The sequence below is a fragment of the Tupaia chinensis genome, unplaced genomic scaffold (assembly GCF_000334495.1).
Source record: "Tupaia chinensis unplaced genomic scaffold, TupChi_1.0 Scaffold000048_1, whole genome shotgun sequence".
Lineage (NCBI taxonomy): Eukaryota > Metazoa > Chordata > Mammalia > Scandentia > Tupaiidae > Tupaia > Tupaia belangeri.
Window position 1 is genome coordinate 9,574,572 of NW_006159506.1, and position 9,196 is coordinate 9,583,767.

A 9,196-nucleotide genomic window follows, 5' to 3' on the forward strand; every position below is an offset into this window, starting at 1 on the left:
TCATTTAATTGATTTTCTTTTTTTTTTCTTTCTTTTTTTTTGAGAGGTTTTCGCTATAGGGCGCGTGCACTCGCCAGACAGACAAAGAGAGACAGAAAGCGAGAAATCACCCCCCAGGGGGGTTGGTCACGCCGCAATCCCTTCTCCTCCATTCTCCTCTCGGGCTCTTGGGCACGCACGCACACGCGCCCGGCGTGAGTTTTAAGCCACCGGGTCCGGTACGCAAACCACAGTCGACTACATGGGAGTCCAGCGACATAGCCATTACGCTAACTGCTGGTTCCCGATTTTCTAATGAACTTAATTTGCCTAAATATTTGCAATAGCAAGCACAGCTGATATATACATACACATGAATCTATGTTCATTCTACTCACTGAGGTTTATGCCTAAAGTCAGACGTGGCTTGTTTTATTTTCTGAAGGTTATCACTCTGAAAGCATTAATGTTAGGACAGCAGTACTCCATAGAGTCAATGCAGTCTTCATCAAAATCCCAGCTGTCTTTTTTTGCATAAGTTGACAAACCAATCCTAAACTTTTTATGAAAATGCAAGTGACTCAGAATAGCTAAAACAATCTTGCAAAAGAACAGAGTTGAAAGACACAGACGTCACAATTTAAAAATTCATAGCAAATCTACACTAATCAAGGCAGCGTGGCACTGCAGAACCTAGACGTACACTGAGGTTCCAGAATAACAGAATATATTTAGAGTTCATTGATTTTTTTTTTTTTTGACAAGGGCTCCAAAACAATCCAATGGGAAAAGAATCATCTTTAAACAAATGGTGTTGGGATAACTGAATATGTGTTTATATGTAATAAATAAGAAATGGGATTTCTATTTCACACCATCTACAAAATTAACTCAAAATGAATCAAAGACTTAAGTGTAAATGCTAAGACATTGAAAAGCATTAGAAGAAAATAAAAATACATCTCTGTGACCTTGAATTAAGAAGTTTCTTTGATGTGACACCAAAAACATAAGGAATAACAAAACAAAATCAAACTTCATCAAAATTAAAACTATGTGTTGTAAAGATACCATCAGAAAAGTAAAATAACAACCCATAGAATGAAATAAAATATTCGCAAATCATATATGATAAAGGTCTAGTATTCAAAATAAAGAAAGAACTTTCACAATTCAACAATAAAAATACAAATTAAAAATGTATACTTGGGCAAAGGATTTAAATAAACAAAAATGAAATATGAATAAATACAAAACAAGGTCTACAAATGGCCAATACGCAGAGGAAAAAGATGTTTGACATCATTAGTCATCAAGAAAATGCAAAGTAAGGTCAAATAATATAACACATTATATCTGCTAGTGTTATAATAAAAAAAAATAGGCAAATTACTTTTGGAGAGGATATGGAGACATTGAAATCCTCATACACTGCTAGTGGAAATATAAAATCATATTTCCCTTAGAAAAAGTTTGGCTATACTTCAGGAAGTTACACATGGAGTTAAACGGTAGTTGTGCTCCTAAATACATACCCAGGGGAATTTAAAAGATATATCCCTACAATAACTCTTTCACAAATGCTCAGAGAAACGTCATTCACGGCACCAGCAGTTAGCGTAATGATTATGTTGCTGGACTCCCGTGTAGCCAACCACGGTTCAAGTCCTGGACCTGGTAGCTAAACTCACACCAGGTGTGTGAGCATCATTTGGGGATCACGTTGGTGTCATGTGGGGGCCACATGGGCATCACATGGTGGGTAATGAGTGTCACGTGGGGTCACGTGTTGGTCATGTGAGGGTCACATGGAGATCACATGGCCATCACGGGGTCACGTGGACGTCACGCGGGTGTCACATTGGGGCATCACGTGGGCTTCATGTGGGCGTCACGTGGGGATCACGTGGGGGGTCACGTGGGCGTCACGTGGCAAGGTCCCAGGTTCATGTCCTGAGGCTTCCCTGGGCACTCCAGAGGTGCAGGTGCCTGTGACTCACTGAGCCGAGAGTTGTGGGGGACAGTTGAGACCCTCATGTGAATACCCATCTCTCTCTCTCTGGTTTTCGTGAAAGCAGTATTAGTTTTGGTAGAATTACCATTTTGATTATATTAGTTCTTCCAATCCAGAAACATGTGACATCTCTCCACTTTCTTGTGTCATTTTCAATTTCCTTTTTTTTAGATTTTTTTAGTTTTAATTGTAGAGGTCTTTGACTTCTTTGCTTAGATTTATTCCTAGGTATCTTACACTTTTTGTGGTTATGGCCAATGAAATTACTTTCTTCAGTTCTGTCTCTTCTTGTCTAGAATTTCTATAGATTTTTGTAAGTTAATTTTGTATCCTGCCACTTTACTGTTCTCATTTATCTCTTCCAGGTTTTTCATGGATACCTTTGAGTCTTCTGTTTATATAATCATATTATCCACAAACAGAGATAATTTCACCTCTTCTTGAGACAGAAAGCAAGAAATCACCCCCCTGGGGTGGATGACCACACCACAATCCCGTCTCCTCCATTCTCCTCTTGGGATCTTGGGCACACACACGCATCCAGCATGAGTTTAAGCCACTGGGTCCGGGACTCGAACCGCGGTTGCCTAAATAGGAATCCAGCAACATAGCCATTACACTAACTACTGGTCCCTAAATTTGCTTTTAAAAATATGGGGAGAAATACAGCAAGATGCTAATAATGGTCATCTTTATTTGTATATGGACTCACTTTAAAAATTCTTTTCCAATATTCTACAGTAAATGTCTCTTTTAGTCTGTTGTGTTGCTAATAACAGAAATATCTAAGTCTGCATAATTTAGAAAGAATAGAGGTTTAACTGGCTCATGGTTTTGGAGGTTCAAGGTAAATGAGGCCTCATCTGGTGAGGGTTTTTTATTGGCAGGGTCCCCAAATAGCTCAGGGCATCACATGGCCAGAGCTTGAGTAAGAGCAGAGCATTTCTGAGTCTGTCTTATCCTCTCTCCTTATAAACCCACCAGGATTCAAGGCACCTAGCTAAGGAAGTACAGAGCAAAGACTGAAAATCAGGGCTGAGTCTTCATCCTGTCCACCTGGTGACTCTGCCTCTTGCCAGGTCCTCAGAGCCCTGTCCCTTCCATGTTGTTCTGTAGTCTTCTAGGAGTATCCAGCCAGGGCAATAATAAAAACGTTAGCTTTAAATACAATTTTCAGGCTTTCCAGAGCCATCACGATTTTTTGCACACTATTTTCTTCCCAGTTTTTTCCTTGATTAACTTCTACAACTCCTCACTAAACATTAACGCCAGTTGTAACGCCATCATTACTGTGTTTATGATAGACGTCATCACTGATAGGTTTGTTGTTGCAAGGGCAGACCTTCCAAGGGTTTTCTTCCTGCTTCTTAGGGCCTAGCCCAGCCAGTGGGATCTGCTGCCCCCGGGTGGAGAGTAGTGTTGTGTTCTGGCTCCTGTTCTGAATGGTAAGCACTCCTCAGTCTTTGCTTTAAAAAACTAAATTGGCACATGAACTTGATTTGCTAATCATCATCATTTAACAGAAAACCTTCATTCAAACACAAGTTAAAGAAATACAGATACATGGACATCCTTCCTTACGAACATTTATTTTAATGAGGGACCTAATTAATATCATCTTGATGCTTCAAACACATTTTCTTTGTATTTTTTAGTATTTTTTTTCTGAGCCCATAATAATTGTACATATTTGTGGCAATGCAATGTGGGTTTTTCTCAAGACAATACAATGTGTGATGGTTAAACCAGAGCAATTAGAGCCATCATCTCAACATTCAGCACTCCTTCTGTTAGAAATATTCGTAATCCTTCCTTTTAATTACTTCCAGCTATGAAAAAATTGTTGCCATCTATACTCTTCCCCACTGTATTTTATAAACACTAGAAACTGTTCTCCCTGTGTCTCTGCAATTAATGCAAACACATTTCCTTTTTCTTTCCCCCCTAAAGGGGATTGGCCTGAGAAAGAGACAGAAAGCAACCCCCAAAAGGGTGTGGTCATGCTATAATCCTTTTCCCTTCATTTTGCTATCCCATCAAGATCTGATGCATGGGGACCAGCAGTTAGCAAAATGGCTATGTCACTGGACTCCCACGTAGTCGACTGCGGTTCGAGTCCCGGACCCGGTGGCTTAAACTCATGCTGGGCGCATGTGCGTGCGTGCCCAAGATCCCGAGAGAATGGAGGAGAAGGGATTGCGGCGTGACCATCCTCCCTGGGGGGTGATTTCTCGCTTTCTGTCTCTCTGTCTCTGTCTGTCTGGCGAACGCATGCGCCCTATAGCAAAAACCTCTCAAAAAAAAAAAAAAAGATCTGGTGCATGTATGTACCCACACATGTTTTTCAAGCTGCCAGGGCCGGTATTAGAACTGCAGTCCTCCATGTGGGATCTGGCTCCAAATGCATGGCACTTAGCAGCTGCGCTACCAAGCCAGCCTTACCTTTTCTGATCTGACTATCATATGAACGCTGCTAGGATGGGTTTTTCTATTCTTCTTATGTAGATAGAAGCTGGTGTATTGGACAGTGAGCAAGTGGATTGGGATTCATCTTTGTGACAACCCCCTACTGCTGGCTTGTAACCTCTCTGGTCCTTTTAAAAATTATTAGATTTTTTGCCCTAGGGCATGTGCACTTGCCAGAGAAAGACAGAGAGAGAGAGGGAAAAGTGAGATATAACCTCCCAGAGGGTATGGCCATGCTGCAATCCCTTTTTCCTCCATTTTCCTCTCAGGATTTTGGGCACACACATACACACACACACACACGCACGCACACCCGGCATGGTTTTCAAGACACTGGGCCGAGACTTAAACCACAGAGTTGTTCACGTGGGATCCAGCACCTTAACTACTACACTACCTGCTGGTCCTTCTCTGAGCCTATTGTTATTTATAGAACAGGAAAGACGTAAATTAAGAATAGAATAAGAATCAGAAAATAAGAATAAAATCTATTTCCTAGGGTATGGGGCGAATTGAGTGGGATAATAGATTTGTAGTATCTGATACATAATTTGCAATGACTACTTCACTTACAGATAAGAAGCCAAGTTCAGATAAGGGATTTTCTCAAAGCCAGATAGCTGGCAAGTGGCAAGGTTGAGCATTGAACCCAGGCCTGTCTAGATCTAACCTAAACTTCTTTTACTTCTTGTTGCTGGTGACACTCCTTCTAGATTCTAGGAGACATAAGGAACATCAGACACAAAGACTCCTAAGCTTGTCCAAGCTTGGAGTTCACAGGTAAGAGTCCTTTCTATTGAATTCCTAAAACTGACTGAAATCTACTCCTTTTCAAGATTGTTCTTCATCCTACCTTCTTGAACTGAGAGCCTAGTTCATTTATTTTTCATCATTCTCACCCAAGATGGATACTCATCTGGAAACACTAGAGTTTCTAGGGCCATCTCTGAAAAAAAATGTGGTGAGGATTTATCAGTCTCCACCCAGCTCTGCCCACTTGGCTCATGACAAGGACCAGAGGCTAGGAGCGTATGAGGAAAACAGCACACCACCTGGAATCACAGTCTCAGTGGCTATCCAACTTCATGCAGTTCATCCTCTCCCAGTCTCGGTTCCCTCAACCATGAAATGGGGACACCTATAACACACCTGCTTGCCTCACGGGGTTGGGACATCCAATACAGTTAAGCTCCTAAAAGCCTGCTACAAATTGCAAAGTTCTGCGTGATTGTTCTTACCCATCAAACCACAATCCAGTGCCAGGCATCTCTTCAAATAGAAGACAGATTTCTTTCCCTTGGCGATAATCATCACTAATGTATTCCAGGATGTTCCGCATTTTCCTTGCCTTAAAATAAAACTGAACCCAAACAAGAATCCATAAATGATCCTTCATTGAATCTGTAATAGTTATTGAGTATCTCCTCTAATAAGTGGTCTGTAGAAGCAAAGCTAAGAGATTTGGTTCCCACCTCAAGGAGCTCAGTGTCTTAGAAGAGGAGGTCAGACATTCATATGAAGTGGTTTATACCATAAGAGGGACAAAAAGGTGTTAGAAAAGTTTAAAGAGGCAGCGGTTGCTTTGTTTCGTGAAATCAGGAAAATCTCCTTGGAGGAGAGGATATTTTAGTTGGGTCCTAAAAGTTGACTATTAACTGAGCAATGGCTGGGAATAGGGAAAAGCAAGTTATCTATGCAAAGGGAAGGGCTTTAACTTGACTGAGCCAAAGAGTACACACAGAAGGGGCTGGAGAGTAGAGACACATAAAAGGGAATTTAAAAGTCAGACCAACACCTTGCTTTTAGAAAAAGAAAGAGAAGATTTATCTAACAGATGTTGCAGATGGTCTAGAGTAGATGGAGACTCACAGCAGACAGAAGATTTCAGAGACCATTGCAATGGTCCAAATGTAAGGAAATTCTTGGGGCCAGCAGGTGCTATGGTAGTTAAAGGCACTGGATTCCCACGTGACTGACTGCAGTTTGAGTCCTGGACCTGGCAGCTGGCTTTTTTGCTTTCCCCTTCCCTGTCTCTCTCTCTCTCTCTCTGTCTCTGTCTGGTCAAATTAAAAAATAATGATAACAAATGGCATTAAATAAGTAATTTTTTTAAAGTAAATGAATTCTGAATTACAATAACAGTTATGGAAACAGGGAAATAATCTTGTGTGCTAGTCTGTTCTATTGCTAATAATTGAAAATGCCTGTATCTGAATAATTTATAAAAATGGAGGTTTATTCAAAGCATAATTAGGAGATTCAAGACTCAGGGGGTGCAACACGGTGGAGGGCAAGAGCGTGTACATCTGAGCGTCTCTGTTCTGGTCTCTTTATAAACCCACCAGGAGTCAATTATGAAGGTCCCTCACGATCTCAGCCCTCCTACTAAAGGTCCCTACCTTACATCATGGACAAACTTTTCACCTCCTTTGTCCCATTGCAACCAGATGTCAACACCTAAGTTTTTCGTTTGTTTGTTTTTGTTTTGGCAGGGTAGAGGGTAGAGGAGACACCTTCAAACTATAGCATCTTGTAAAAATAGAATCCAAAGATTTGCCAGAATAAAGAGTGAAAATATGGGGTGTGCTGTGGATCTTAATGAACTGTGCTGTGAGTCCCAGTGAGGTTCAGGTCTGAGTGGGGTGGGCTGTGGGTCACAGATTTTTGCTTTGGGTCTGTCTCAGTGATGTGTGCGGTGGTCTCACTGAGGTGTGCTGTGGGTCACAGTGTTGTGTGCTATTGGTTAAAGTGGGGTGTGTTGTGAGTTAAAGTGGGGGATCACGTGGGGGTCATGCGTTGGTCATGTGGGCATCACGTGGGAGTTACAGTGGTCACATGGGGGACACATGGACATGCATGCCCAAGATCCCAAGAGGAGAATGGAAGAGAGGGGATTGCGACATGGCCATCCTCCCTGGGGGTGATTTCTCACTTTCTGTCTCTCTGTCTCTGTCTTTCTGGCGAGTGCACGCACCCTGTAGCAAAAACCTCTTTTAAAAAAATTATTTATTGCGGCGGCTCCATGGAGGCAGCTAGCACACAGCTGGGGAGCACTGAGCCCATGTCATGCCCTGCGCTGCCCAGACTAGCGGACAATCCAGTCAGAGTGGCTAAAGGTGACCCCAAGAATCCAAAGGGCACACTGTCTGCTTATGCCTTCTTCGTGCAGACCTGCAGAGAAGAACATAAGGAGAAAAACCGAGGTCCCTGTCATTGTGGTGAGTTTTCTAAGAAGTGCTCCGAGAGGTGGGAGACCATGTCTGGGGAAGAGAGGCCAAAATCTGATGAAATGGCAAAGGTGGATAAAGCTCGCTGTGACCGGGAAATGAAGGATGAGGGACCGGCTCAGGGAGGCACGAAGAGAAAGGACCCTAGTGCCCCCCAGAAGGCCACCATCTGGATTCTTCCTGTTCAGTGCAGAATTTCACCCCAAGATCAAATCCGCCAACCCTGGCATCTCTATTGAGACGTGGCAAAGAAGCTGAACGAGACGTGGAACGACTTAGGTGACAGCGAGAAGCAGCCTCCCATCACCAAGGCCGCCACGCTGAAGGAGGACCAGGAGGATGCGGCCGACCATGAGTCCACAGGCAAGCGTGGTGGCGCACAGGGTCCTGCCAAAATTGCCAGGGAAAAGGTGGAAGAGGATGATGAAAAAGATGAGGAGGAGGAGGAAGAGGAGGAATAAAAACCAACAGTGGCTCTGTCTCCTGTGAATCCCTTAGCATAGGGGAGGGTCGCAATCACACCTCTCATCGGAGGTGTGTCTGTTGCCCTCACTAGGTTAATTGCACCGTTCGATCGATCACGATCATGTTGTCACTCAAAGTGCTCTAGAAATCGTCAGTGGTTTCCATGAAGTGGCCATGGGTGTCCGAAGCACCCCGACGCTGTATCCAAGTTGTACATATTTCAGTTTAAAAAGTCTAGGACTCTTTGTCTGTTTTTTAAGAATTACTTTGTTTAACTTTATTTATTTACTGATTTTAATTTGACCAGAGAGCAAGAGACAGACTGAAAGGGAGAGAGCAAGCCACCAGGTCCGGGACTCAAACTGTGGTGGGAGAAGTGGAAGTCCAGCACCCTTAATCACCATACCACCTGCTGGCCCCAAAAGGTCTAGGACTCTTCAAAAGTGGTCAACAAATTGATCTTTGTTTCAGTGTTTCAAAAGCTCTATAAATATATCCACTCAACAAATAAGTGTCAGACATGTACTAGGGGCTGAGGATATGGCAGAAAGACAGACTTGGTCCTTGTGGGGCTCACATGCCCTCTGTGGGGAAGGCAGACCCTGAACGAGAAATTTAATACAGAAATGAGTTGGTGTGAAACAGGGCCATGTGGCCAGTGTCCTGGAGGCAAGACTAGGGAGTAGGGGAGCTACTCAGGAGATTGGAGGGCCTCTCTGAGAAGGTGATCTTTTGACTGAACCTTGAATGATGAGCATAAAATAGCTGAGTTCAGTCAAGGGAAGAATAGTCTTCACAATTTTGAATCCAAAACACTTTTTAGGGAGTTACCTTTTGGCATTAAGACACCAAGGTTCCTCTGTGACCTCCAAACAAGGGACAATCTTTTATTGACTATCCCCTGGTAAAGGAGCTCACCTGTCTCTTGCGCGTAATAGATTCTCAACTTCTAATAACATCTTCTTTCTCTCATAATAGCTATAAGCCACTTCCCATCTTTTATTACAAATAGCTGACCTTTGGGTGTCCAAATGGATTTTTATTA

General features: G+C 42.8%; 1 pseudogene; it reads left to right on the forward strand.

Annotated features, from left to right (window-relative positions):
* The first annotated feature begins 7,481 nt into the window (after positions 1–7,481).
* LOC102476535 (high mobility group protein B3 pseudogene) lies at positions 7,482–8,147 on the forward strand (annotated as a pseudogene).
* Positions 8,148–9,196: the final 1,049 nt, after the last annotated feature.